This window comes from Salvelinus fontinalis, chromosome 29 (assembly GCF_029448725.1).
Source record: "Salvelinus fontinalis isolate EN_2023a chromosome 29, ASM2944872v1, whole genome shotgun sequence".
Classification (NCBI taxonomy): domain Eukaryota; kingdom Metazoa; phylum Chordata; class Actinopteri; order Salmoniformes; family Salmonidae; genus Salvelinus; species Salvelinus fontinalis.
Genome location: NC_074693.1, coordinates 41,430,262 through 41,456,422, shown reverse-complemented (window position 1 = coordinate 41,456,422; position 26,161 = coordinate 41,430,262). Strand labels below are relative to the sequence as shown.

The following is a 26,161-nucleotide window of genomic DNA, read 5'->3' as shown; positions in this document are numbered from 1 at the left end:
CCAGTAATGTATTTGATTTCAAGTGGATAGAAAAAAAAATTACCTGACACCTCCGAATCTCCAGATCAGCAGACTACCCACTCTGTTTGGTACTGTTAGACTGAGAGAAAAAATATCAAATGAGGGACATTTTAGATTGAGTAACATAATCTAAAAAAGAATACTCTAACCGTCAAGATACACTTAGAAAGCACTTGATTTTAAGGGGGCACCAGAATTTGAAACTGGGACCGCTTGATCTGCAGTCAAATTCTCTACCACTGAGCTTTACCCACGCTAATGGAAAAATGTCCAAAAATTGTCTAATAAGGGACATTTAAGATGGAGATCTACATAACCTAATAAAGAACACTCTCTCTTTGAAAGCACACATTAAAAAGTATTTGATTTCAAGTTCACTAAAGGATTTGAACCCGAGTCCTCTTGATCTGAAGTCTATCGCACTTCCACCTTTGTTTGGAACTCTCTGACTGAGAGAAAAAACATCAAATGATGGACATTTTAGATTGAGTAACAACTCCTGAAAATGAGCACTCCGACTCTAAAGATACAATTAGATTGTACTTGATATCAAGGGGGCACCAGGATTTGAACCTGGGACCTCTTGAGCTGCAGTCAAATGCTCTACCACTGAGCTATACCCCCTCTGTCAGAAACTGTGTAAGAGGGAAAAACTGTCTAACAAGGGCCATTTTAGATGGAGAGTTATTTTGCCTCTTCAAAAACTCTCCCTCTTGTAAAACACACCAGTAATGTATTTGATTTCAAGTGGATAGAAAAAAAAATTACCTGACACCTCCGAATCTCAAGAGCAGCAGACTACCCACTCTGTTTGGTACTGTTAGACTGAGAGAAAAAACATCAAATGAGGGACATTTTAGATTGAGGAACAACACCTGAAAATGAGCACTCCATCTCTCAAGATACAATTAGATAGTACTTGACATCAAGGGGGCACCAGGATTTGAACCTGGGACCTCTTGATCTGCAGTCAAATGCTCTACCACTGAGCTATACCCCCTCTGTCAGAAACTGTATAAGAGGGATAAACTGTCTAACAAGGGCCATTTTAGATGGAGAGTTATTTTGCCTCTTCAAAAACTCTCCCTCTTGGAAAACACACCAGTAATGTATTTGATTTCAAGTGGATAGAAAAAAAAATTACCTGACACCTCTGGATCTCAAGAGCAGCAGACTACCCACTCTGTTTGGTACTGTTAGACTGAGAGAAAAAATATCAAATGAGGGACATTTTAGATTGAGTAACATAATCTAAAATAGAATACTCTAACCGTCAAGATACACTTAGAAAGCACTTGATTTTAAGGGTGCACCAGAATTTGAAACTGGGACCGCTTGATCTGCAGTCAAATTCTCTACCACTGAGCTTTACCCACGCTAATGGAAAAATGTCCAAAAATTGTCTAATAAGGGACATTTAAGATGGAGATCTACATAACCTAATAAAGAACACTCTCTCTTTGAAAGCACACATTAAAAAGTATTTGATTTCAAGTTCACTAAAGGATTTGAACCCGAGTCCTCTTGATCTGAAGTCTATCGCACTTCCACCTTTGTTTGGAACTGTCTGACTGAGAGAAAAAACATCAAATGATGGACATTTTAGATTGAGTAACAACTCCTGAAAATGAGCACTCCGACTCTAAAGATACAATTAGATAGTACTTGACATCAAGGGGGCACCAGGATTTGAACCTGGGACCTCTTGATCTGCAGTCAAATGCTCTACCACTGAGCTATACCCCCTCTGTCAGAAACTGTGTAAGAGGGAAAAACTGTCTAACAAGGGTCATTTTAGGATTTGAACCTGGGACCTCTTGATCTGCAGTCAAATGCTCTACCACTGAGCTATACCCCCTCTGTCAGAAACTGTATAAGAGGGATAAACTGTCTAACAAGGGCCATTTTAGATGGAGAGTTATTTTGCCTCTTCAAAAACTCTCCCTCTTGTAAAACACACCAGTAATGTATTTGATTTCAAGTGGATAGAAAAAAAGAATTACCTGACACCTCCGAATCTCAAGAGCAGCAGACTACCCACTCTGTTTGGTACTGTTAGACTGAGAGAAAAAACATCAAATGATGGACATTTTAGATTGAGTAACAACTCCTGAAAATGAGCACTCCATCTCTCAAGATACAATTAGATAGTACTTGACATCAAGGGGGCACCAGGATTTGAACCTGGGACCTCTTGATCTGCAGTCAAATGCTCTACCACTGAGCTATACCCCCTCTGTCAGACACTGTATAAGAGGGATAAACTGACTAACAAGGGCCATTTTAGATGGAGAGTTATTTTGCCTCTTCAAAAACTCTCCCTCTTGGAAAACACACCAGTAATGTATTTGATTTCAAGTGGATAGAAAAAAAAATTACCTGACACCTCTGGATCTCAAGAGCAGCAGACTACCCACTCTGTTTGGTACTGTTAGACTGAGAGAAAAAATATCAAATGAGGGACATTTTAGATTGAGGAACAACACCTGAAAATGAGCACTCCGACTCTAAAGATACAATTAGATAGTTCTTGACATCAAGGTGGCACCAGGATTTGAACCTGGGACCTCTTGATCTGCAGTCAAATGCTCTACCACTGAGCTATACCCCCTCTGTCAGGAACTGTATAAGAGGGATAAACTGTCTAACAAGGGCCATTTTAGATGGAGAGTTATTTTGCCTCTTCAAAAACTCTCCCTCTTGGAAAACACACCAGTAATGTATTTGATTTCAAGTGGATAGAAAAAAAAATTACCTGACACCTCTGGATCTCAAGAGCAGCAGACTACCCACTCTGTTTGGTACTGTTAGACTGAGAGAAAAAATATCAAATGAGGGACATTTTAGATTGAGGAACAACACCTGAAAATGAGCACTCCGACTCTAAAGATACAATTAGATAGTTCTTGACATCAAGGTGGCACCAGGATTTGAACCTGGGACCTCTTGATCTGCAGTCAAATGCTCTACCACTGAGCTATACCCCCTCTGTCAGAAACTGTATAAGAGGGATAAACTGTCTAACAAGGGCCATTTTAGATGGAGAGTTATTTTGCCTCTTCAAAAACTCTCCCTCTTGGAAAACACACCAGTAATGTATTTGATTTCAAGTGGATAGAAAAAAAAATTACCTGACACCTCTGGATCTCAAGAGCAGCAGACTACCCACTCTGTTTGGTACTGTTAGACTGAGAGAAAAAATATCAAATGAGGGACATTTTAGATTGAGTAACATAATCTAAAAAAGAATACTCTAACCGTCAAGATACACTTAGAAAGCACTTGATTTTAAGGGGGCACCAGAATTTGAAACTGGGACCGCTTGATCTGCAGTCAAATTCTCTACCACTGAGCTTTACCCACGCTAATGGAAAAATGTCCAAAAATTGTCTAATAAGGGACATTTAAGATGGAGATCTACATAACCTAATAAAGAACACTCTCTCTTTGAAAGCACACATTAAAAAGTATTTGATTTCAAGTTCACTAAAGGATTTGAACTTGAGTCCTCTTGATCTGAAGTCTATCGCACTTCCACCTTTGTTTGGAACTGTCTGACTGAGAGAAAAAACATCAAATGATGGACATTTTAGATTGAGTAACAACTCCTGAAAATGAGCACTCCGACTCTAAAGATACAATTAGATAGTACTTGACATCAAGGGGGCACCAGGATTTGAACCTGGGACCTCTTGATCTGCAGTCAAATGCTCTACCACTGAGCTATACCCCCTCTGTCAGACACTGTATAAGAGGGATAAACTGACTAACAAGGGCCATTTTAGACGGAGAGTTATTTTGCCTCTTCAAAAACTCTCCCTCTTGGAAAACACACCAGTAATGTATTTGATTTCAAGTGGATAGAAAAAAAAATTACCTGACACCTCTGGATCTCAAGAGCAGCAGACTACCCACTCTGTTTGGTACTGTTAGACTGAGAGAAAAAACATCAAATGAGGGACATTTTAGATTGAGGAACAACACCTGAAAATGAGCACTCCATCTCTCAAGATACAATTAGATAGTACTTGACATCAAGGGGGCACCAGGATTTGAACCTGGGACCTCTTGATCTGCAGTCAAATGCTCTACCACTGAGCTATACCCCCTCTGTCAGAAACTGTATAAGAGGGATAAACTGTCTAACAAGGGCCATTTTAGATGGAGAGTTATTTTGCCTCTTCAAAAACTCTCCCTCTTGGAAAACACACCAGTAATGTATTTGATTTCAAGTGGATAGAAAAAAAAATTACCTGACACCTCTGGATCTCAAGAGCAGCAGACTACCCACTCTGTTTGGTACTGTTAGACTGAGAGAAAAAATATCAAATGAGGGACATTTTAGATTGAGTAACATAATCTAAAATAGAATACTCTAACCGTCAAGATACACTTAGAAAGCACTTGATTTTAAGGGTGCACCAGAATTTGAAACTGGGACCGCTTGATCTGCAGTCAAATTCTCTACCACTGAGCTTTACCCACGCTAATGGAAAAATGTCCAAAAATTGTCTAATAAGGGACATTTAAGATGGAGATCTACATAACCTAATAAAGAACACTCTCTCTTTGAAAGCACACATTAAAAAGTATTTGATTTCAAGTTCACTAAAGGATTTGAACCCGAGTCCTCTTGATCTGAAGTCTATCGCACTTCCACCTTTGTTTGGAACTGTCTGACTGAGAGAAAAAACATCAAATGATGGACATTTTAGATTGAGTAACAACTCCTGAAAATGAGCACTCCGACTCTAAAGATACAATTAGATAGTACTTGACATCAAGGGGGCACCAGGATTTGAACCTGGGACCTCTTGATCTGCAGTCAAATGCTCTACCACTGAGCTATACCCCCTCTGTCAGAAACTGTGTAAGAGGGAAAAACTGTCTAACAAGGGTCATTTTAGGATTTGAACCTGGGACCTCTTGATCTGCAGTCAAATGCTCTACCACTGAGCTATACCCCCTCTGTCAGAAACTGTATAAGAGGGATAAACTGTCTAACAAGGGCCATTTTAGATGGAGAGTTATTTTGCCTCTTCAAAAACTCTCCCTCTTGTAAAACACACCAGTAATGTATTTGATTTCAAGTGGATAGAAAAAAAGAATTACCTGACACCTCCGAATCTCAAGAGCAGCAGACTACCCACTCTGTTTGGTACTGTTAGACTGAGAGAAAAAACATCAAATGAGGGACATTTTAGATTGAGGAACAACACCTGAAAATGAGCACTCCATCTCTCAAGATACAATTAGATAGTACTTGACATCAAGGGGGCACCAGGATTTGAACCTGGGAGCTCTTGATCTGCAGTCAAATGCTCTACCACTGAGCTATACCCCCTCTGTCAGACACTGTATAAGAGGGATAAACTGTCTAACAAGGGCCATTTTAGATGGAGAGTTATTTTGCCTCTTCAAAAACTCTCCCTCTTGGAAAACACACCAGTAATGTATTTGATTTCAAGTGGATAGAAAAAAAAATTACCTGACACCTCTGGATCTCAAGAGCAGCAGACTACCCACTCTGTTTGGTACTGTTAGACTGAGAGAAAAAATATCAAATGAGGGACATTTTAGATTGAGGAACAACACCTGAAAATGAGCACTCCGACTCTAAAGATACAATTAGATAGTTCTTGACATCAAGGTGGCACCAGGATTTGAACCTGGGACCTCTTGATCTGCAGTCAAATGCTCTACCACTGAGCTATACCCCCTCTGTCAGAAACTGTATAAGAGGGATAAACTGTCTAACAAGGGCCATTTTAGATGGAGAGTTATTTTGCCTCTTCAAAAACTCTCCCTCTTGGAAAACACACCAGTAATGTATTTGATTTCAAGTGGATAGAAAAAAAAATTACCTGACACCTCTGGATCTCAAGAGCAGCAGACTACCCACTCTGTTTGGTACTGTTAGACTGAGAGAAAAAATATCAAATGAGGGACATTTTAGATTGAGTAACATAATCTAAAAAAGAATACTCTAACCGTCAAGATACACTTAGAAAGCACTTGATTTTAAGGGGGCACCAGAATTTGAAACTGGGACCGCTTGATCTGCAGTCAAATTCTCTACCACTGAGCTTTACCCACGCTAATGGAAAAATGTCCAAAAATTGTCTAATAAGGGACATTTAAGATGGAGATCTACATAACCTAATAAAGAACACTCTCTCTTTGAAAGCACACATTAAAAAGTATTTGATTTCAAGTTCACTAAAGGATTTGAACCTGAGTCCTCTTGATCTGAAGTCTATCGCACTTCCACCTTTGTTTGGAACTGTCTGACTGAGAGAAAAAACATCAAATGATGGACATTTTAGATTGAGTAACAACTCCTGAAAATGAGCACTCCGACTCTAAAGATACAATTAGATAGTACTTGACATCAAGGGGGCACCAGGATTTGAACCTGGGACCTCTTGATCTGCAGTCAAATGCTCTACCACTGAGCTATACCCCCTCTGTCAGACACTGTATAAGAGGGATAAACTGACTAACAAGGGCCATTTTAGATGGAGAGTTATTTTGCCTCTTCAAAAACTCTCCCTCTTGGAAAACACACCAGTAATGTATTTGATTTCAAGTGGATAGAAAAAAAAATTACCTGACACCTCTGGATCTCAAGAGCAGCAGACTACCCACTCTGTTTGGTACTGTTAGACTGAGAGAAAAAAAATCAAATGAGGGACATTTTAGATTGAGGAACAACACCTGAAAATGAGCACTCCGACTCTAAAGATACAATTAGATAGTTCTTGACATCAAGGTGGCACCAGGATTTGAACCTGGGACCTCTTGATCTGCAGTCAAATGCTCTACCACTGAGCTATACCCCCTCTGTCAGAAACTGTATAAGAGGGATAAACTGTCTAACAAGGGCCATTTTAGATGGAGAGTTATTTTGCCTCTTCAAAAACTCTCCCTCTTGTAAAACACACCAGTAATGTATTTGATTTCAAGTGGATAGAAAAAAAGAATTACCTGACACCTCCGAATCTCAAGAGCAGCAGACTACCCACTCTGTTTGGTACTGTTAGACTGAGAGAAAAAACATCAAATGAGGGACATTTTAGATTGAGGAACAACACCTGAAAATGAGCACTCCATCTCTCAAGATACAATTAGATAGTACTTGACATCAAGGGGGCACCAGGATTTGAACCTGGGAGCTCTTGATCTGCAGTCAAATGCTCTACCACTGAGCTATACCCCCTCTGTCAGACACTGTATAAGAGGGATAAACTGTCTAACAAGGGCCATTTTAGATGGAGAGTTATTTTGCCTCTTCAAAAACTCTCCCTCTTGGAAAACACACCAGTAATGTATTTGATTTCAAGTGGATAGAAAAAAAAATTACCTGACACCTCTGGATCTCAAGAGCAGCAGACTACCCACTCTGTTTGGTACTGTTAGACTGAGAGAAAAAATATCAAATGAGGGACATTTTAGATTGAGGAACAACACCTGAAAATGAGCACTCCGACTCTAAAGATACAATTAGATAGTTCTTGACATCAAGGTGGCACCAGGATTTGAACCTGGGACCTCTTGATCTGCAGTCAAATGCTCTACCACTGAGCTATACCCCCTCTGTCAGAAACTGTATAAGAGGGATAAACTGTCTAACAAGGGCCATTTTAGATGGAGAGTTATTTTGCCTCTTCAAAAACTCTCCCTCTTGGAAAACACACCAGTAATGTATTTGATTTCAAGTGGATAGAAAAAAAAATTACCTGACACCTCTGGATCTCAAGAGCAGCAGACTACCCACTCTGTTTGGTACTGTTAGACTGAGAGAAAAAATATCAAATGAGGGACATTTTAGATTGAGTAACATAATCTAAAAAAGAATACTCTAACCGTCAAGATACACTTAGAAAGCACTTGATTTTAAGGGGGCACCAGAATTTGAAACTGGGACCGCTTGATCTGCAGTCAAATTCTCTACCACTGAGCTTTACCCACGCTAATGGAAAAATGTCCAAAAATTGTCTAATAAGGGACATTTAAGATGGAGATCTACATAACCTAATAAAGAACACTCTCTCTTTGAAAGCACACATTAAAAAGTATTTGATTTCAAGTTCACTAAAGGATTTGAACCTGAGTCCTCTTGATCTGAAGTCTATCGCACTTCCACCTTTGTTTGGAACTGTCTGACTGAGAGAAAAAACATCAAATGATGGACATTTTAGATTGAGTAACAACTCCTGAAAATGAGCACTCCGACTCTAAAGATACAATTAGATAGTACTTGACATCAAGGGGGCACCAGGATTTGAACCTGGGACCTCTTGATCTGCAGTCAAATGCTCTACCACTGAGCTATACCCCCTCTGTCAGACACTGTATAAGAGGGATAAACTGACTAACAAGGGCCATTTTAGATGGAGAGTTATTTTGCCTCTTCAAAAACTCTCCCTCTTGGAAAACACACCAGTAATGTATTTGATTTCAAGTGGATAGAAAAAAAAATTACCTGACACCTCTGGATCTCAAGAGCAGCAGACTACCCACTCTGTTTGGTACTGTTAGACTGAGAGAAAAAATATCAAATGAGGGACATTTTAGATTGAGTAACATAATCTAAAAAAGAATACTCTAACCGTCAAGATACACTTAGAAAGCACTTGATTTTAAGGGGGCACCAGAATTTGAAACTGGGACCGCTTGATCTGCAGTCAAATTCTCTACCACTGAGCTTTACCCACGCTAATGGAAAAATGTCCAAAAATTGTCTAATAAGGGACATTTAAGATGGAGATCTACATAACCTAATAAAGAACACTCTCTCTTTGAAAGCACACATTAAAAAGTATTTGATTTCAAGTTCACTAAAGGATTTGAACCTGAGTCCTCTTGATCTGAAGTCTATCGCACTTCCACCTTTGTTTGGAACTGTCTGACTGAGAGAAAAAACATCAAATGATGGACATTTTAGATTGAGTAACAACTCCTGAAAATGAGCACTCCGACTCTAAAGATACAATTAGATAGTACTTGACATCAAGGGGGCACCAGGATTTGAACCTGGGACCTCTTGATCTGCAGTCAAATGCTCTACCACTGAGCTATACCCCCTCTGTCAGACACTGTATAAGAGGGATAAACTGACTAACAAGGGCCATTTTAGATGGAGAGTTATTTTGCCTCTTCAAAAACTCTCCCTCTTGGAAAACACACCAGTAATGTATTTGATTTCAAGTGGATAGAAAAAAAAATTACCTGACACCTCTGGATCTCAAGAGCAGCAGACTACCCACTCTGTTTGGTACTGTTAGACTGAGAGAAAAAAAATCAAATGAGGGACATTTTAGATTGAGGAACAACACCTGAAAATGAGCACTCCGACTCTAAAGATACAATTAGATAGTTCTTGACATCAAGGTGGCACCAGGATTTGAACCTGGGACCTCTTGATCTGCAGTCAAATGCTCTACCACTGAGCTATACCCCCTCTGTCAGAAACTGTATAAGAGGGATAAACTGTCTAACAAGGGCCATTTTAGATGGAGAGTTATTTTGCCTCTTCAAAAACTCTCCCTCTTGGAAAACACACCAGTAATGTATTTGATTTCAAGTGGATAGAAAAAAAAATTACCTGACACCTCCGAATCTCCAGATCAGCAGACTACCCACTCTGTTTGGTACTGTTAGACTGAGAGAAAAAATATCAAATGAGGGACATTTTAGATTGAGTAACATAATCTAAAAAAGAATACTCTAACCGTCAAGATACACTTAGAAAGCACTTGATTTTAAGGGGGCACCAGAATTTGAAACTGGGACCGCTTGATCTGCAGTCAAATTCTCTACCACTGAGCTTTACCCACGCTAATGGAAAAATGTCCAAAAATTGTCTAATAAGGGACATTTAAGATGGAGATCTACATAACCTAATAAAGAACACTCTCTCTTTGAAAGCACACATTAAAAAGTATTTGATTTCAAGTTCACTAAAGGATTTGAACCCGAGTCCTCTGGATCTGAAGTCTATCGCACTTCCACCTTTGTTTGGAACTGTCTGACTGAGAGAAAAAACATCAAATGATGGACATTTTAGATTGAGTAACAACTCCTGAAAATGAGCACTCCGACTCTAAAGATACAATTAGATAGTACTTGACATCAAGGGGGCACCAGGATTTGAACCTGGGACCTCTTGATCTGCAGTCAAATGCTCTACCACTGAGCTATACCCCCTCTGTCAGAAACTGTGTAAGAGGGAAAAACTGTCTAACAAGGGTCATTTTAGGATTTGAACCTGGGACCTCTTGATCTGCAGTCAAATGCTCTACCACTGAGCTATACCCCCTCTGTCAGAAACTGTATAAGAGGGATAAACTGTCTAACAAGGGCCATTTTAGATGGAGAGTTATTTTGCCTCTTCAAAAACTCTCCCTCTTGTAAAACACACCAGTAATGTATTTGATTTCAAGTGGATAGAAAAAAAGAATTACCTGACACCTCCGAATCTCAAGAGCAGCAGACTACCCACTCTGTTTGGTACTGTTAGACTGAGAGAAAAAACATCAAATGAGGGACATTTTAGATTGAGGAACAACACCTGAAAATGAGCACTCCATCTCTCAAGATACAATTAGATAGTACTTGACATCAAGGGGGCACCAGGATTTGAACCTGGGACCTCTTGATCTGCAGTCAAATGCTCTACCACTGAGCTATACCCCCTCTGTCAGACACTGTATAAGAGGGATAAACTGACTAACAAGGGCCATTTTAGATGGAGAGTTATTTTGCCTCTTCAAAAACTCTCCCTCTTGGAAAACACACCAGTAATGTATTTGATTTCAAGTGGATAGAAAAAAAAATTACCTGACACCTCTGGATCTCAAGAGCAGCAGACTACCCACTCTGTTTGGTACTGTTAGACTGAGAGAAAAAATATCAAATGAGGGACATTTTAGATTGAGGAACAACACCTGAAAATGAGCACTCCGACTCTAAAGATACAATTAGATAGTTCTTGACATCAAGGTGGCACCAGGATTTGAACCTGGGACCTCTTGATCTGCAGTCAAATGCTCTACCACTGAGCTATACCCCCTCTGTCAGAAACTGTATAAGAGGGATAAACTGTCTAACAAGGGCCATTTTAGATGGAGAGTTATTTTGCCTCTTCAAAAACTCTCCCTCTTGGAAAACACACCAGTAATGTATTTGATTTCAAGTGGATAGAAAAAAAAATTACCTGACACCTCCGAATCTCCAGATCAGCAGACTACCCACTCTGTTTGGTACTGTTAGACTGAGAGAAAAAATATCAAATGAGGGACATTTTAGATTGAGTAACATAATCTAAAAAAGAATACTCTAACCGTCAAGATACACTTAGAAAGCACTTGATTTTAAGGGGGCACCAGAATTTGAAACTGGGACCGCTTGATCTGCAGTCAAATTCTCTACCACTGAGCTTTACCCACGCTAATGGAAAAATGTCCAAAAATTGTCTAATAAGGGACATTTAAGATGGAGATCTACATAACCTAATAAAGAACACTCTCTCTTTGAAAGCACACATTAAAAAGTATTTGATTTCAAGTTCACTAAAGGATTTGAACCTGAGTCCTCTTGATCTGAAGTCTATCGCACTTCCACCTTTGTTTGGAACTGTCTGACTGAGAGAAAAAACATCAAATGATGGACATTTTAGATTGAGTAACAACTCCTGAAAATGAGCACTCCGACTCTAAAGATACAATTAGATAGTACTTGACATCAAGGGGGCACCAGGATTTGAACCTGGGACCTCTTGAACTGCAGTCAAATGCTCTACCACTGAGCTATACCCCCTCTGTCAGAAACTGTGTAAGAGGGAAAAACTGTCTAACAAGGGCCATTTTAGATGGAGAGTTATTTTGCCTCTTCAAAAACTCTCCCTCTTGTAAAACACACCAGTAATGTATTTGATTTCAAGTGGATAGAAAAAAAAATTACCTGACACCTCCGAATCTCAAGAGCAGCAGACTACCCACTCTGTTTGGTACTGTTAGACTGAGAGAAAAAACATCAAATGAGGGACATTTTAGATTGAAGAACAACACCCGAAAATGAGCACTCCATCTCTCAAGATACAATTAGATAGTACTTGACATCAAGGGGGCACCAGGATTTGAACCTGGGACCTCTTGATCTGCAGTCAAATGCTCTACCACTGAGCTATACCCCCTCTGTCAGGAACTGTATAAGAGGGATAAACTGTCTAACAAGGGCCATTTTAGATGGAGAGTTATTTTGCCTCTTCAAAAACTCTCCCTCTTGGAAAACACACCAGTAATGTATTTGATTTCAAGTGGATAGAAAAAAAAATTACCTGACACCTCCGAATCTCCAGATCAGCAGACTACCCACTCTGTTTGGTACTGTTAGACTGAGAGAAAAAATATCAAATGAGGGACATTTTAGATTGAGTAACATAATCTAAAAAAGAATACTCTAACCGTCAAGATACACTTAGAAAGCACTTGATTTTAAGGGGGCACCAGAATTTGAAACTGGGACCGCTTGATCTGCAGTCAAATTCTGTACCACTGAGCTTTACCCACGCTAATGGAAAAATGTCCAAAAATTGTCTAATAAGGGACATTTAAGATGGAGATCTACATAACCTAATAAAGAACACTCTCTCTTTGAAAGCGCACATTAAAAAGTATTTGATTTCAAGTTCACTAAAGGATTTGAACCCGAGTCCTCTGGATCTGAAGTCTATCGCACTTCCACCTTTGTTTGGAACTGTCTGACTGAGAGAAAAAACATCAAATGATGGACATTTTAGATTGAGTAACAACTCCTGAAAATGAGCACTCCGACTCTAAAGATACAATTAGATAGTACTTGACATCAAGGGGGCACCAGGATTTGAACCTGGGACCTCTTGATCTGCAGTCAAATGCTCTACCACTGAGCTATACCCCCTCTGTCAGGAACTGTATAAGAGGGATAAACTGTCTAACAAGGGCCATTTTAGATGGAGAGTTATTTTGCCTCTTCAAAAACTCTCCCTCTTGGAAAACACACCAGTAATGTATTTGATTTCAAGTGGATAGAAAAAAAAATTACCTGACACCTCCGAATCTCCAGATCAGCAGACTACCCACTCTGTTTGGTACTGTTAGACTGAGAGAAAAAATATCAAATGAGGGACATTTTAGATTGAGTAACATAATCTAAAAAAGAATACTCTAACCGTCAAGATACACTTAGAAAGCACTTGATTTTAAGGGGGCACCAGAATTTGAAACTGGGACCGCTTGATCTGCAGTCAAATTCTCTACCACTGAGCTTTACCCACGCTAATGGAAAAATGTCCAAAAATTGTCTAATAAGGGACATTTAAGATGGAGATCTACATAACCTAATAAAGAACACTCTCTCTTTGAAAGCACACATTAAAAAGTATTTGATTTCAAGTTCACTAAAGGATTTGAACCCGAGTCCTCTGGATCTGAAGTCTATCGCACTTCCACCTTTGTTTGGAACTGTCTGACTGAGAGAAAAAACATCAAATGATGGACATTTTAGATTGAGTAACAACTCCTGAAAATGAGCACTCCGACTCTAAAGATACAATTAGATAGTACTTGACATCAAGGGGGCACCAGGATTTGAACCTGGGACCTCTTGATCTGCAGTCAAATGCTCTACCACTGAGCTATACCCCCTCTGTCAGAAACTGAGTAAGAGGGAAAAACTGTCTAACAAGGGTCATTTTAGGATTTGAACCTGGGACCTCTTGATCTGCAGTCAAATGCTATACCACTGAGCTATACCCCCTCTGTCAGAAACTGTATAAGAGGGATAAACTGTCTAACAAGGGCCATTTTAGATGGAGAGTTATTTTGCCTCTTCAAAAACTCTCCCTCTTGTAAAACACACCAGTAATGTATTTGATTTCAAGTGGATAGAAAAAAAGAATTACCTGACACCTCCGAATCTCAAGAGCAGCAGACTACCCACTCTGTTTGGTACTGTTAGACTGAGAGAAAAAACATCAAATGAGGGACATTTTAGATTGAGGAACAACACCTGAAAATGAGCACTCCATCTCTCAAGATACAATTAGATAGTACTTGACATCAAGGGGGCACCAGGATTTGAACCTGGGACCTCTTGATCTGCAGTCAAATGCTCTACCACTGAGCTATACCCCCTCTGTCAGACACTGTATAAGAGGGATAAACTGACTAACAAGGGCCATTTTAGATGGAGAGTTATTTTGCCTCTTCAAAAACTCTCCCTCTTGGAAAACACACCAGTAATGTATTTGATTTCAAGTGGATAGAAAAAAAAATTACCTGACACCTCTGGATCTCAAGAGCAGCAGACTACCCACTCTGTTTGGTACTGTTAGACTGAGAGAAAAAATATCAAATGAGGGACATTTTAGATTGAGGAACAACACCTGAAAATGAGCACTCCGACTCTAAAGATACAATTAGATAGTTCTTGACATCAAGGTGGCACCAGGATTTGAACCTGGGACCTCTTGATCTGCAGTCAAATGCTCTACCACTGAGCTATACCCCCTCTGTCAGAAACTGTATAAGAGGGATAAACTGTCTAACAAGGGCCATTTTAGATGGAGAGTTATTTTGCCTCTTCAAAAACTCTCCCTCTTGGAAAACACACCAGTAATGTATTTGATTTCAAGTGGATAGAAAAAAAAATTACCTGACACCTCCGAATCTCCAGATCAGCAGACTACCCACTCTGTTTGGTACTGTTAGACTGAGAGAAAAAATATCAAATGAGGGACATTTTAGATTGAGTAACATAATCTAAAAAAGAATACTCTAACCGTCAAGATACACTTAGAAAGCACTTGATTTTAAGGGGGCACCAGAATTTGAAACTGGGACCGCTTGATCTGCAGTCAAATTCTCTACCACTGAGCTTTACCCACGCTAATGGAAAAATGTCCAAAAATTGTCTAATAAGGGACATTTAAGATGGAGATCTACATAACCTAATAAAGAACACTCTCTCTTTGAAAGCACACATTAAAAAGTATTTGATTTCAAGTTCACTAAAGGATTTGAACCCGAGTCCTCTGGATCTGAAGTCTATCGCACTTCCACCTTTGTTTGGAACTGTCTGACTGAGAGAAAAAACATCAAATGATGGACATTTTAGATTGAGTAACAACTCCTGAAAATGAGCACTCCGACTCTAAAGATACAATTAGATAGTACTTGACATCAAGGGGGCACCAGGATTTGAACCTGGGAACTCTTGATCTGCAGTCAAATGCTCTACCACTGAGCTATACCCCCTCTGTCAGAAACTGTGTAAGAGGGAAAAACTGTCTAACAAGGGTCATTTTAGGATTTGAACCTGGGACCTCTTGATCTGCAGTCAAATGCTCTACCACTGAGCTATACCCCCTCTGTCAGAAACTGTATAAGAGGGATAAACTGTCTAACAAGGGCCATTTTAGATGGAGAGTTATTTTGCCTCTTCAAAAACTCTCCCTCTTGTAAAACACACCAGTAATGTATTTGATTTCAAGTGGATAGAAAAAAAGAATTACCTGACACCTCCGAATCTCAAGAGCAGCAGACTACCCACTCTGTTTGGTACTGTTAGACTGAGAGAAAAAACATCAAATGAGGGACATTTTAGATTGAGGAACAACACCTGAAAATGAGCACTCCATCTCTCAAGATACAATTAGATAGTACTTGACATCAAGGGGGCACCAGGATTTGAACCTGGGACCTCTTGATCTGCAGTCAAATGCTCTACCACTGAGCTATACCCCCTCTGTCAGACACTGTATAAGAGGGATAAACTGTCTAACAAGGGCCATTTTAGATGGAGAGTTATTTTGCCTCTTCAAAAACTCTCCCTCTTGGAAAACACACCAGTAATGTATTTGATTTCAAGTGGATAGAAAAAAAAATTACCTGACACCTCTGGATCTCAAGAGCAGCAGACTACCCACTCTGTTTGGTACTGTTAGACTGAGAGAAAAAATATCAAATGAGGGACATTTTAGATTGAGGAACAACACCTGAAAATGAGCACTCCGACTCTAAAGATACAATTAGATAGTTCTTGACATCAAGGTGGCACCAGGATTTGAACCTGGGACCTCTTGATCTGCAGTCAAATGCTCTACCACTGAGCTATACCCCCTCTGTCAGAAACTGTATAAGAGGGATAAACTGTCTAACAAGGGCCATTTTAGATGGAGAGTTATTTTGCCTCTTCAAAAACTCTCCCTCTTGTAAAACAAACCAGTAATGTATTTGATTTCAAGTGGATAGAAAAAAAAATTACCTGACACCTCCGAATCTCAAGAGCAGCAGACTACCCACTCTGTTTGGTACTGTTAGACTGAGAGAAAAAACATCAAATGAGGGACATTTTAGATTGAAGAACAACACCCGAAAATGAGCACTCCGACTCTAAAGATACAATTAGATAGTACTTGACATCAAGGGGGCACCAGGATTTGAACCTGGGACCTCTTGATCTGCAGTCAAATGCTCTACCACTGAGCTATACCCCCTCTGTCAGGAACTGTATAAGAGGGATAAACTGTCTAACAAGGGCCATTTTAGATGGAGAGTTATTTTGCCTCTTCAAAAACTCTCCCTCTTGGAAAACACACCAGTAATGTATTTGATTTCAAGTGGATAGAAAAAAAAATTACCTGACACCTCCGAATCTCCAGATCAGCAGACTACCCACTCTGTTTGGTACTGTTAGACTGAGAGAAAAAATATCAAATGAGGGACATTTTAGATTGAGTAACATAATCTAAAAAAGAATACTCTAACCGTCAAGATACACTTAGAAAGCACTTGATTTTAAGGGGGCACCAGAATTTGAAACTGGGACCGCTTGATCTGCAGTCAAATTCTCTACCACTGAGCTTTACCCACGCTAATGGAAAAATGTCCAAAAATTGTCTAATAAGGGACATTTAAGATGGAGATCTACATAACCTAATAAAGAACACTCTCTCTTTGAAAGCACACATTAAAAAGTATTTGATTTCAAGTTCACTAAAGGATTTGAACCCGAGTCCTCTGGATCTGAAGTCTATCGCACTTCCACCTTTGTTTGGAACTGTCTGACTGAGAGAAAAAACATCAAATGATGGACATTTTAGATTGAGTAACAACTCCTGAAAATGAGCACTCCGACTCTAAAGATACAATTAGATAGTACTTGACATCAAGGGGGCACCAGGATTTGAACCTGGGACCTCTTGATCTGCAGTCAAATGCTCTACCACTGAGCTATACCCCCTCTGTCAGAAACTGTGTAAGAGGGAAAAACTGTCTAACAAGGGTCATTTTAGGATTTGAACCTGGGACCTCTTGATCTGCAGTCAAATGCTCTACCACTGAGCTATACCCCCTCTGTCAGAAACTGTATAAGAGGGATAAACTGTCTAACAAGGGCCATTTTAGATGGAGAGTTATTTTGCCTCTTCAAAAACTCTCCCTCTTGTAAAACACACCAGTAATGTATTTGATTTCAAGTGGATAGAAAAAAAGAATTACCTGACACCTCCGAATCTCAAGAGCAGCAGACTACCCACTCTGTTTGGTACTGTTAGACTGAGAGAAAAAACATCAAATGAGGGACATTTTAGATTGAGGAACAACACCTGAAAATGAGCACTCCATCTCTCAAGATACAATTAGATAGTACTTGACATCAAGGGGGCACCAGGATTTGAACCTGGGACCTCTTGATCTGCAGTCAAATGCTCTACCACTGAGCTATACCGCCTCTGTCAGACACTGTATAAGAGGGATAAACTGTCTAACAAGGGCCATTTTAGATGGAGAGTTATTTTGCCTCTTCAAAAACTCTCCCTCTTGGAAAACACACCAGTAATGTATTTGATTTCAAGTGGATAGAAAAAAAAATTACCTGACACCTCTGGATCTCAAGAGCAGCAGACTACCCACTCTGTTTGGTACTGTTAGACTGAGAGAAAAAATATCAAATGAGGGACATTTTAGATTGAGGAACAACACCTGAAAATGAGCACTCCGACTCTAAAGATACAATTAGATAGTTCTTGACATCAAGGTGGCACCAGGATTTGAACCTGGGACCTCTTGATCTGCAGTCAAATGCTCTACCACTGAGCTATACCCCCTCTGTCAGAAACTGTATAAGAGGGATAAACTGTCTAACAAGGGCCATTTTAGATGGAGAGTTATTTTGCCTCTTCAAAAACTCTCCCTCTTGGAAAACACACCAGTAATGTATTTGATTTCAAGTGGATAGAAAAAAAAATTACCTGACACCTCTGGATCTCAAGAGCAGCAGACTACCCACTCTGTTTGGTACTGTTAGACTGAGAGAAAAAATATCAAATGAGGGACATTTTAGATTGAGTAACATAATCTAAAAAAGAATACTCTAACCGTCAAGATACACTTAGAAAGCACTTGATTTTAAGGGTGCACCAGAATTTGAAACTGGGACCGCTTGATCTGCAGTCAAATTCTCTACCACTGAGCTTTACCCACGCTAATGGAAAAATGTCCAAAAATTGTCTAATAAGGGACATTTAAGATGGAGATCTACATAACCTAATAAAGAACACTCTCTCTTTGAAAGCACACATTAAAAAGTATTTGATTTCAAGTTCACTAAAGGATTTGAACCCGAGTCCTCTTGATCTGAAGTCTATCGCACTTCCACCTTTGTTTGGAACTGTCTGACTGAGAGAAAAAACATCAAATGATGGACATTTTAGATTGAGTAACAACTCCTGAAAATGAGCACTCCGACTCTAAAGATACAATTAGATAGTACTTGACATCAAGGGGGCACCAGGATTTGAACCTGGGACCTCTTGATCTGCAGTCAAATGCTCTACCACTGAGCTATACCCCCTCTGTCAGAAACTGTGTAAGAGGGAAAAGCTGTCTAACAAGGGTCATTTTAGGATTTGAACCTGGGACCTCTTGATCTGCAGTCAAATGCTCTACCTCTGAGCTATACCCCCTCTGTCAGAAACTGTATAAGAGGGATAAACTGTCTAACAAGGGCCATTTTAGATGGATAGTTATTTTGCCTCTTCAAAAACTCTCCCTCTTGGAAAACACACCAGTAATGTATTTGATTTCAAGTGGATAGAAAAAAAAATTACTTGACACCTCTGGATCTCAAGAGCAGCAGACTACCCACTCTGTTTGGTACTGTTAGACTGAGAGAAAAAATATCAAATGAGGGACATTTTAGATTGAGGAACAACACCTGAAAATGAGCACTCCATCTCTCAAGATACAATTAGATAGTACTTGACATCAAGGGGGCACCAGGATTTGAACCTGGGACCTCTTGATCTGCAGTCAAATGCTCTACCACTGAGCTATACCCCCTCTGTCAGACACTGTATAAGAGGGATAAACTGACTAACAAGGGCCATTTTAGATGGAGAGTTATTTTGCCTCTTCAAAAACTCTCCCTCTTGGAAAACACACCAGTAATGTATTTGATTTCAAGTGGATAGAAAAAAAAATTACCTGACACCTCTGGATCTCAAGAGCAGCAGACTACCCACTCTGTTTGGTACTGTTAGACTGAGAGAAAAAATATCAAATGAGGGACATTTTAGATTGAGGAACAACACCTGAAAATGAGCACTCCGACTCTAAAGATACAATTAGATAGTTCTTGACATCAAGGTGGCACCAGGATTTGAACCTGGGACCTCTTGATCTGCAGTCAAATGCTCTACCACTGAGCTATACCCCCTCTGTCAGAAACTGTATAAGAGGGATAAACTGTCTAACAAGGGCCATTTTAGATGGAGAGTTATTTTGCCTCTTCAAAAACTCTCCCTCTTGGAAAACACACCAGTAATGTATTTGATTTCAAGTGGATAGAAAAAAAAATTACCTGACACCTCCGAATCTCCAGATCAGCAGACTACCCACTCTGTTTGGTACTGTTAGACTGAGAGAAAAAATATCAAATGAGGGACATTTTAGATTGAGTAACATAATCTAAAAAAGAATACTCTAACCGTCAAGATACACTTAGAAAGCACTTGATTTTAAGGGGGCACCAGAATTTGAAACTGGGACCGCTTGATCTGCAGTCAAATTCTCTACCACTGAGCTTTACCCACGCTAATGGAAAAATGTCCAAAAATTGTCTAATAAGGGACATTTAAGATGGAGATCTACATAACCTAATAAAGAACACTCTCTCTTTGAAAGCACACATTAAAAAGTATTTGATTTCAAGTTCACTAAAGGATTTGAACCCGAGTCCTCTGGATCTGAAGTCTATCGCACTTCCACCTTTGTTTGGAACTGTCTGACTGAGAGAAAAAACATCAAATGATGGACATTTTAGATTGAGTAACAACTCCTGAAAATGAGCACTCCGACTCTAAAGATACAATTAGATAGTACTTGACATCAAGGGGGCACCAGGATTTGAACCTGGGAACTCTTGATCTGCAGTCAAATGCTCTACCACTGAGCTATACCCCCTCTGTCAGAAACTGTGTAAGAGGGAAAAACTGTCTAACAAGGGTCATTTTAGGATTTGAACCTGGGACCTCTTGATCTGCAGTCAAATGCTCTACCACTGAGCTATACCCCCTCTGTCAGAAACTGTATAAGAGGGATAAACTGTCTAACAAGGGCCATTTTAGATGGAGAGTTATTTTGCCTCTTCAAAAACTCTCCCTCTTGTAAAACACACCAGTAATGTATTTGATTTCAAGTGGATAGAAAAAAAGAATTACCTGACACCTCCGAATCTCAAGAGCAGCAGACTACCCACTCTGTTTGGTACTGTTAGACTGAGAGAAAAAACATCAAATGAGGGACATTTTAGATTGAGGAACAACACCTGAAAATGAGCACTCCATCTCTCAAGATACAATTAGATAGTACTTGACATCAAGGGGGCACCAGGATTTGAACCTGGGACCTCTTGATCTGCAGTCAAATGCTCTACCACTGAGCTATACCCCCTCTGTCAGACACTGTATAAGAGGGATAAACTGTCTAACAAGGGCCATTTTAGATGGAGAGTTATTTTGCCTCTTCAAAAACTCTCCCTCTTGGAAAACACACCAGTAATGTATTTGATTTCAAGTGGATAGAAAAAAAAATTACCTGACACCTCTGGATCTCAAGAGCAGCAGACTACCCACTCTGTTTGGTACTGTTAGACTGAGAGAAAAAATATCAAATGAGGGACATTTTAGATTGAGGAACAACACCTGAAAATGAGCACTCCGACTCTAAAGATACAATTAGATAGTTCTTGACATCAAGGTGGCACCAGGATTTGAACCTGGGACCTCTTGATCTGCAGTCAAATGCTCTACCACTGAGCTATACCCCCTCTGTCAGAAACTGTATAAGAGGGATAAACTGTCTAACAAGGGCCATTTTAGATGGAGAGTTATTTTGCCTCTTCAAAAACTCTCCCTCTTGTAAAACAAACCAGTAATGTATTTGATTTCAAGTGGATAGAAAAAAAAATTACCTGACACCTCCGAATCTCAAGAGCAGCAGACTACCCACTCTGTTTGGTACTGTTAGACTGAGAGAAAAAACATCAAATGAGGGACATTTTAGATTGAAGAACAACACCCGAAAATGAGCATACCATCTCTCAAGATACAATTAGATAGTACTTGACATCAAGGGGGCACCAGGATTTGAACCTGGGACCTCTTGATCTGCAGTCAAATGCTCTACCACTGAGCTATACCCCCTCTGTCAGGAACTGTATAAGAGGGATAAACTGTCTAACAAGGGCCATTTTAGATGGAGAGTTATTTTGCCTCTTCAAAAACTCTCCCTCTTGGAAAACACACCAGTAATGTATTTGATTTCAAGTGGATAGAAAAAAAAATTACCTGACACCTCCGAATCTCCAGATCAGCAGACTACCCACTCTGTTTGGTACTGTTAGACTGAGAGAAAAAATATCAAATGAGGGACATTTTAGATTGAGTAACATAATCTAAAAAAGAATACTCTAACCGTCAAGATACACTTAGAAAGCACTTGATTTTAAGGGGGCACCAGAATTTGAAACTGGGACCGCTTGATCTGCAGTCAAATTCTCTACCACTGAGCTTTACCCACGCTAATGGAAAAATGTCCAAAAATTGTCTAATAAGGGACATTTAAGATGGAGATCTACATAACCTAATAAAGAACACTCTCTCTTTGAAAGCACACATTAAAAAGTATTTGATTTCAAGTTCACTAAAGGATTTGAACCCGAGTCCTCTGGATCTGAAGTCTATCGCACTTCCACCTTTGTTTGGAACTGTCTGACTGAGAGAAAAAACATCAAATGATTGACATTTTAGATTGAGTAACAACTCCTGAAAATGAGCACTCCGACTCTAAAGATACAATTAGATAGTACTTGACATCAAGGGGGCACCAGGATTTGAACCTGGGACCTCTTGATCTGCAGTCAAATGCTCTACCACTGAGCTATACCCCCTCTGTCAGAAACTGTGTAAGAGGGAAAAACTGTCTAACAAGGGTCATTTTAGGATTTGAACCTGGGACCTCTTGATCTGCAGTCAAATGCTCTACCACTGAGCTATACCCCCTCTGTCAGAAACTGTATAAGAGGGATAAACTGTCTAACAAGGGCCATTTTAGATGGAGAGTTATTTTGCCTCTTCAAAAACTCTCCCTCTTGTAAAACACACCAGTAATGTATTTGATTTCAAGTGGATAGAAAAAAAGAATTACCTGACACCTCCGAATCTCAAGAGCAGCAGACTACCCACTCTGTTTGGTACTGTTAGACTGAGAGAAAAAACATCAAATGAGGGACATTTTAGATTGAGGAACAACACCTGAAAATGAGCACTCCATCTCTCAAGATACAATTAGATAGTACTTGACATCAAGGGGGCACCAGGATTTGAACCTGGGACCTCTTGATCTGCAGTCAAATGCTCTACCACTGAGCTATACCGCCTCTGTCAGACACTGTATAAGAGGGATAAACTGTCTAACAAGGGCCATTTTAGATGGAGAGTTATTTTGCCTCTTCAAAAACTCTCCCTCTTGGAAAACACACCAGTAATGTATTTGATTTCAAGTGGATAGAAAAAAAAATTACCTGACACCTCTGGATCTCAAGAGCAGCAGACTACCCACTCTGTTTGGTACTGTTAGACTGAGAGAAAAAATATCAAATGAGGGACATTTTAGATTGAGGAACAACACCTGAAAATGAGCACTCCGACTCTAAAGATACAATTAGATAGTTCTTGACATCAAGGTGGCACCAGGATTTGAACCTGGGACCTCTTGATCTGCAGTCAAATGCTCTACCACTGAGCTATACCCCCTCTGTCAGAAACTGTATAAGAGGGATAAACTGTCTAACAAGGGCCATTTTAGATGGAGAGTTATTTTGCCTCTTCAAAAACTCTCCCTCTTGGAAAACACACCAGTAATGTATTTGATTTCAAGTGGATAGAAAAAAAAATTACCTGACACCTCTGGATCTCAAGAGCAGCAGACTACCCACTCTGTTTGGTACTGTTAGACTGAGAGAAAAAATATCAAATGAGGGACATTTTAGATTGAGTAACATAATCTAAAAAAGAATACTCTAACCGTCAAGATACACTTAGAAAGCACTTGATTTTAAGGGGGCACCAGAATTTGAAACTGGGACCGCTTGATCTGCAGTCAAATTCTCTACCACTGAGCTTTACCCACGCTAATGGAAAAATGTCCAAAAATTGTCTAATAAGGGACATTTAAGATGGAGATCTACATAACCTAATAAAGAACACTCTCTCTTTGAAAGCACACATTAAAAAGTATTTGATTTCAAGTTCACTAAAGGATTTGAACCCGAGTCCTCTTGATCTGAAGTCTATCGCACTTCCACCTTTGTTTGGAACTGTCTGACTGAGAGAAAAAACATCAAATGATGGACATTTTAGATTGAGTAACAACTCCTGAAAATGAGCACTCCGACTCTAAAGATACAATTAGATAGTACTTGACATCAAGGGGGCACCAGGATTTGAACCTGGGACCTCTTGATCTGCAGTCAAATGCTCTACCACTGAGCTATACCCCCTCTGTCAGAAACTGTGTAAGAGGGAAAAACTGTCTAACAAGGGTCATTTTAGGATTTGAACCTGGGACCTCTTGATCTGCAGTCAAATGCTCTACCTCTGAGCTATACCCCCTCTGTCAGAAACTGTATAAGAGGGATAAACTGTCTAACAAGGGCCATTTTAGATGGATAGTTATTTTGCCTCTTCAAAAACTCTCCCTCTTGGAAAACACACCAGTAATGTATTTGATTTCAAGTGGATAGAAAAAAAAATTACTTGACACCTCTGGATCTCAAGAGCAGCAGACTACCCACTCTGTTTGGTACTGTTAGACTGAGAGAAAAAATATCAAATGAGGGACATTTTAGATAGAGTAACATAATCTAAAAAAGAATACTCTAACCGTCAAGATACACTTAGAAAGCACTTGATTTTAAGGGGGCACCAGAATTTGAAACTGGGACTGCTTGATCTGCAGTCAAATTCTCTACCACTGAGCTTTACCCACGCTAATGGAAAAATGTCCAAAAATTGTCTAATAAGGGACATTTAAGATGGAGATCTACATAACCTAATAAAGAACACTCTCTCTTTGAAAGCACACATTAAAAAGTATTTGATTTCAAGTTCACTAAAGGATTTGAACCTGAGTCCTCTTGATCTGAAGTCTATCGCACTTCCACCTTTGTTTGGAACTGTCTGACTGAGAGAAAAAACATCAAATGATGGACATTTTAGATTGAGTAACAACTCCTGAAAATGAGCACTCCGACTCTAACGATACAATTAGATAGTACTTGACATCAAGGGGGCACCAGGATTTGAATAACAGTCAAATGCTCTACCACTGAGCTATACCCCCTCTGTCAGAAACTGAGTAAGAGGGAAAAACTGTTTAACAAGGGCCATTTTAGATGGAGAGTTATTTTGCCTCTTCAAAAACTCTCCCTCTTGTAAAACACACCAGTAATGTATTTGATTTCAAGTGGATAGAAAAAAAGAATTACCTGACACCTCCGAATCTCAAGAGCAGCAGACTACCCACTCTGTTTGGTACTGTTAGACTGAGAGAAAAAACATCAAATGAGGGACATTTTAGATTGAGGAACAACACCTGAAAATGAGCACTCCATCTCTCAAGATACAATTAGATAGTACTTGACATCAAGGGGGCACCAGGATTTGAACCTGGGACCTCTTGATCTGCAGTCAAATGCTCTACCACTGAGCTATACCGCCTCTGTCAGACACTGTATAAGAGGGATAAACTGTCTAACAAGGGCCATTTTAGATGGAGAGTTATTTTGCCTCTTCAAAAACTCTCCCTCTTGGAAAACACACCAGTAATGTATTTGATTTCAAGTGGATAGAAAAAAAAATTACCTGACACCTCTGGATCTCAAGAGCAGCAGACTACCCACTCTGTTTGGTACTGTTAGACTGAGAGAAAAAATATCAAATGAGGGACATTTTAGATTGAGGAACAACACCTGAAAATGAGCACTCCGACTCTAAAGATACAATTAGATAGTTCTTGACATCAAGGTGGCACCAGGATTTGAACCTGGGACCTCTTGATCTGCAGTCAAATGCTCTACCACTGAGCTATACCCCCTCTGTCAGAAACTGTATAAGAGGGATAAACTGTCTAACAAGGGCCATTTTAGATGGAGAGTTATTTTGCCTCTTCAAAAACTCTCCCTCTTGGAAAACACACCAGTAATGTATTTGATTTCAAGTGGATAGAAAAAAAAATTACCTGACACCTCTGGATCTCAAGAGCAGCAGACTACCCACTCTGTTTGGTACTGTTAGACTGAGAGAAAAAATATCAAATGAGGGACATTTTAGATTGAGTAACATAATCTAAAAAAGAATACTCTAACCGTCAAGATACACTTAGAAAGCACTTGATTTTAAGGGGGCACCAGAATTTGAAACTGGGACCGCTTGATCTGCAGTCAAATTCTCTACCACTGAGCTTTACCCACGCTAATGGAAAAATGTCCAAAAATTGTCTAATAAGGGACATTTAAGATGGAGATCTACATAACC

General features: G+C 39.7%; 47 non-coding genes across 47 annotated transcripts; all 47 read right to left on the bottom strand.

The window, feature by feature from the left end:
- Positions 1-573: 573 nt before the first annotated feature.
- Positions 574-645, bottom strand: trnac-gca (transfer RNA cysteine (anticodon GCA)). Its single transcript has one exon. It is a non-coding gene; the product is annotated as a tRNA-Cys (tRNA).
- Positions 646-949: 304 nt separating this feature from the next.
- Positions 950-1,021, bottom strand: trnac-gca (transfer RNA cysteine (anticodon GCA)). The gene has a single exon. It is a non-coding gene; the product is annotated as a tRNA-Cys (tRNA).
- Positions 1,022-1,695: 674 nt separating this feature from the next.
- Positions 1,696-1,767, bottom strand: trnac-gca (transfer RNA cysteine (anticodon GCA)). The gene has a single exon. It is a non-coding gene; the product is annotated as a tRNA-Cys (tRNA).
- A 417-nt stretch (positions 1,768-2,184) lies between these two features.
- trnac-gca (transfer RNA cysteine (anticodon GCA)) lies at positions 2,185-2,256 on the bottom strand. The gene has a single exon. It is a non-coding gene; the product is annotated as a tRNA-Cys (tRNA).
- Positions 2,257-2,560: 304 nt separating this feature from the next.
- trnac-gca (transfer RNA cysteine (anticodon GCA)) lies at positions 2,561-2,632 on the bottom strand. The gene has a single exon. It is a non-coding gene; the product is annotated as a tRNA-Cys (tRNA).
- Positions 2,633-2,936: 304 nt separating this feature from the next.
- On the bottom strand, positions 2,937-3,008 carry trnac-gca (transfer RNA cysteine (anticodon GCA)). Its single transcript has one exon. It is a non-coding gene; the product is annotated as a tRNA-Cys (tRNA).
- A 674-nt stretch (positions 3,009-3,682) lies between these two features.
- Positions 3,683-3,754, bottom strand: trnac-gca (transfer RNA cysteine (anticodon GCA)). The gene has a single exon. It is a non-coding gene; the product is annotated as a tRNA-Cys (tRNA).
- A 304-nt stretch (positions 3,755-4,058) lies between these two features.
- Positions 4,059-4,130, bottom strand: trnac-gca (transfer RNA cysteine (anticodon GCA)). The gene has a single exon. It is a non-coding gene; the product is annotated as a tRNA-Cys (tRNA).
- A 674-nt stretch (positions 4,131-4,804) lies between these two features.
- Positions 4,805-4,876, bottom strand: trnac-gca (transfer RNA cysteine (anticodon GCA)). Its single transcript has one exon. It is a non-coding gene; the product is annotated as a tRNA-Cys (tRNA).
- A 417-nt stretch (positions 4,877-5,293) lies between these two features.
- trnac-gca (transfer RNA cysteine (anticodon GCA)) lies at positions 5,294-5,365 on the bottom strand. The gene has a single exon. It is a non-coding gene; the product is annotated as a tRNA-Cys (tRNA).
- A 304-nt stretch (positions 5,366-5,669) lies between these two features.
- On the bottom strand, positions 5,670-5,741 carry trnac-gca (transfer RNA cysteine (anticodon GCA)). Its single transcript has one exon. It is a non-coding gene; the product is annotated as a tRNA-Cys (tRNA).
- A 674-nt stretch (positions 5,742-6,415) lies between these two features.
- On the bottom strand, positions 6,416-6,487 carry trnac-gca (transfer RNA cysteine (anticodon GCA)). Its single transcript has one exon. It is a non-coding gene; the product is annotated as a tRNA-Cys (tRNA).
- Positions 6,488-6,791: 304 nt separating this feature from the next.
- Positions 6,792-6,863, bottom strand: trnac-gca (transfer RNA cysteine (anticodon GCA)). The gene has a single exon. It is a non-coding gene; the product is annotated as a tRNA-Cys (tRNA).
- Positions 6,864-7,168: 305 nt separating this feature from the next.
- Positions 7,169-7,240, bottom strand: trnac-gca (transfer RNA cysteine (anticodon GCA)). The gene has a single exon. It is a non-coding gene; the product is annotated as a tRNA-Cys (tRNA).
- Positions 7,241-7,544: 304 nt separating this feature from the next.
- Positions 7,545-7,616, bottom strand: trnac-gca (transfer RNA cysteine (anticodon GCA)). Its single transcript has one exon. It is a non-coding gene; the product is annotated as a tRNA-Cys (tRNA).
- A 674-nt stretch (positions 7,617-8,290) lies between these two features.
- On the bottom strand, positions 8,291-8,362 carry trnac-gca (transfer RNA cysteine (anticodon GCA)). The gene has a single exon. It is a non-coding gene; the product is annotated as a tRNA-Cys (tRNA).
- Positions 8,363-9,036: 674 nt separating this feature from the next.
- On the bottom strand, positions 9,037-9,108 carry trnac-gca (transfer RNA cysteine (anticodon GCA)). The gene has a single exon. It is a non-coding gene; the product is annotated as a tRNA-Cys (tRNA).
- A 304-nt stretch (positions 9,109-9,412) lies between these two features.
- Positions 9,413-9,484, bottom strand: trnac-gca (transfer RNA cysteine (anticodon GCA)). Its single transcript has one exon. It is a non-coding gene; the product is annotated as a tRNA-Cys (tRNA).
- A 674-nt stretch (positions 9,485-10,158) lies between these two features.
- trnac-gca (transfer RNA cysteine (anticodon GCA)) lies at positions 10,159-10,230 on the bottom strand. Its single transcript has one exon. It is a non-coding gene; the product is annotated as a tRNA-Cys (tRNA).
- Positions 10,231-10,647: 417 nt separating this feature from the next.
- Positions 10,648-10,719, bottom strand: trnac-gca (transfer RNA cysteine (anticodon GCA)). Its single transcript has one exon. It is a non-coding gene; the product is annotated as a tRNA-Cys (tRNA).
- Positions 10,720-11,023: 304 nt separating this feature from the next.
- On the bottom strand, positions 11,024-11,095 carry trnac-gca (transfer RNA cysteine (anticodon GCA)). The gene has a single exon. It is a non-coding gene; the product is annotated as a tRNA-Cys (tRNA).
- A 674-nt stretch (positions 11,096-11,769) lies between these two features.
- Positions 11,770-11,841, bottom strand: trnac-gca (transfer RNA cysteine (anticodon GCA)). The gene has a single exon. It is a non-coding gene; the product is annotated as a tRNA-Cys (tRNA).
- Positions 11,842-12,145: 304 nt separating this feature from the next.
- trnac-gca (transfer RNA cysteine (anticodon GCA)) lies at positions 12,146-12,217 on the bottom strand. Its single transcript has one exon. It is a non-coding gene; the product is annotated as a tRNA-Cys (tRNA).
- A 674-nt stretch (positions 12,218-12,891) lies between these two features.
- trnac-gca (transfer RNA cysteine (anticodon GCA)) lies at positions 12,892-12,963 on the bottom strand. The gene has a single exon. It is a non-coding gene; the product is annotated as a tRNA-Cys (tRNA).
- A 674-nt stretch (positions 12,964-13,637) lies between these two features.
- Positions 13,638-13,709, bottom strand: trnac-gca (transfer RNA cysteine (anticodon GCA)). The gene has a single exon. It is a non-coding gene; the product is annotated as a tRNA-Cys (tRNA).
- A 417-nt stretch (positions 13,710-14,126) lies between these two features.
- Positions 14,127-14,198, bottom strand: trnac-gca (transfer RNA cysteine (anticodon GCA)). Its single transcript has one exon. It is a non-coding gene; the product is annotated as a tRNA-Cys (tRNA).
- A 304-nt stretch (positions 14,199-14,502) lies between these two features.
- On the bottom strand, positions 14,503-14,574 carry trnac-gca (transfer RNA cysteine (anticodon GCA)). Its single transcript has one exon. It is a non-coding gene; the product is annotated as a tRNA-Cys (tRNA).
- Positions 14,575-15,248: 674 nt separating this feature from the next.
- Positions 15,249-15,320, bottom strand: trnac-gca (transfer RNA cysteine (anticodon GCA)). Its single transcript has one exon. It is a non-coding gene; the product is annotated as a tRNA-Cys (tRNA).
- Positions 15,321-15,737: 417 nt separating this feature from the next.
- On the bottom strand, positions 15,738-15,809 carry trnac-gca (transfer RNA cysteine (anticodon GCA)). Its single transcript has one exon. It is a non-coding gene; the product is annotated as a tRNA-Cys (tRNA).
- Positions 15,810-16,113: 304 nt separating this feature from the next.
- On the bottom strand, positions 16,114-16,185 carry trnac-gca (transfer RNA cysteine (anticodon GCA)). The gene has a single exon. It is a non-coding gene; the product is annotated as a tRNA-Cys (tRNA).
- A 304-nt stretch (positions 16,186-16,489) lies between these two features.
- Positions 16,490-16,561, bottom strand: trnac-gca (transfer RNA cysteine (anticodon GCA)). Its single transcript has one exon. It is a non-coding gene; the product is annotated as a tRNA-Cys (tRNA).
- A 674-nt stretch (positions 16,562-17,235) lies between these two features.
- On the bottom strand, positions 17,236-17,307 carry trnac-gca (transfer RNA cysteine (anticodon GCA)). The gene has a single exon. It is a non-coding gene; the product is annotated as a tRNA-Cys (tRNA).
- Positions 17,308-17,724: 417 nt separating this feature from the next.
- Positions 17,725-17,796, bottom strand: trnac-gca (transfer RNA cysteine (anticodon GCA)). Its single transcript has one exon. It is a non-coding gene; the product is annotated as a tRNA-Cys (tRNA).
- A 304-nt stretch (positions 17,797-18,100) lies between these two features.
- trnac-gca (transfer RNA cysteine (anticodon GCA)) lies at positions 18,101-18,172 on the bottom strand. The gene has a single exon. It is a non-coding gene; the product is annotated as a tRNA-Cys (tRNA).
- Positions 18,173-18,846: 674 nt separating this feature from the next.
- Positions 18,847-18,918, bottom strand: trnac-gca (transfer RNA cysteine (anticodon GCA)). Its single transcript has one exon. It is a non-coding gene; the product is annotated as a tRNA-Cys (tRNA).
- Positions 18,919-19,334: 416 nt separating this feature from the next.
- Positions 19,335-19,406, bottom strand: trnac-gca (transfer RNA cysteine (anticodon GCA)). The gene has a single exon. It is a non-coding gene; the product is annotated as a tRNA-Cys (tRNA).
- Positions 19,407-19,710: 304 nt separating this feature from the next.
- On the bottom strand, positions 19,711-19,782 carry trnac-gca (transfer RNA cysteine (anticodon GCA)). The gene has a single exon. It is a non-coding gene; the product is annotated as a tRNA-Cys (tRNA).
- Positions 19,783-20,456: 674 nt separating this feature from the next.
- Positions 20,457-20,528, bottom strand: trnac-gca (transfer RNA cysteine (anticodon GCA)). Its single transcript has one exon. It is a non-coding gene; the product is annotated as a tRNA-Cys (tRNA).
- A 417-nt stretch (positions 20,529-20,945) lies between these two features.
- trnac-gca (transfer RNA cysteine (anticodon GCA)) lies at positions 20,946-21,017 on the bottom strand. Its single transcript has one exon. It is a non-coding gene; the product is annotated as a tRNA-Cys (tRNA).
- A 304-nt stretch (positions 21,018-21,321) lies between these two features.
- Positions 21,322-21,393, bottom strand: trnac-gca (transfer RNA cysteine (anticodon GCA)). Its single transcript has one exon. It is a non-coding gene; the product is annotated as a tRNA-Cys (tRNA).
- A 304-nt stretch (positions 21,394-21,697) lies between these two features.
- On the bottom strand, positions 21,698-21,769 carry trnac-gca (transfer RNA cysteine (anticodon GCA)). Its single transcript has one exon. It is a non-coding gene; the product is annotated as a tRNA-Cys (tRNA).
- Positions 21,770-22,443: 674 nt separating this feature from the next.
- trnac-gca (transfer RNA cysteine (anticodon GCA)) lies at positions 22,444-22,515 on the bottom strand. Its single transcript has one exon. It is a non-coding gene; the product is annotated as a tRNA-Cys (tRNA).
- A 417-nt stretch (positions 22,516-22,932) lies between these two features.
- trnac-gca (transfer RNA cysteine (anticodon GCA)) lies at positions 22,933-23,004 on the bottom strand. The gene has a single exon. It is a non-coding gene; the product is annotated as a tRNA-Cys (tRNA).
- A 304-nt stretch (positions 23,005-23,308) lies between these two features.
- trnac-gca (transfer RNA cysteine (anticodon GCA)) lies at positions 23,309-23,380 on the bottom strand. Its single transcript has one exon. It is a non-coding gene; the product is annotated as a tRNA-Cys (tRNA).
- Positions 23,381-24,054: 674 nt separating this feature from the next.
- On the bottom strand, positions 24,055-24,126 carry trnac-gca (transfer RNA cysteine (anticodon GCA)). The gene has a single exon. It is a non-coding gene; the product is annotated as a tRNA-Cys (tRNA).
- A 1,147-nt stretch (positions 24,127-25,273) lies between these two features.
- Positions 25,274-25,345, bottom strand: trnac-gca (transfer RNA cysteine (anticodon GCA)). The gene has a single exon. It is a non-coding gene; the product is annotated as a tRNA-Cys (tRNA).
- Positions 25,346-25,649: 304 nt separating this feature from the next.
- Positions 25,650-25,721, bottom strand: trnac-gca (transfer RNA cysteine (anticodon GCA)). Its single transcript has one exon. It is a non-coding gene; the product is annotated as a tRNA-Cys (tRNA).
- Positions 25,722-26,161: the final 440 nt, after the last annotated feature.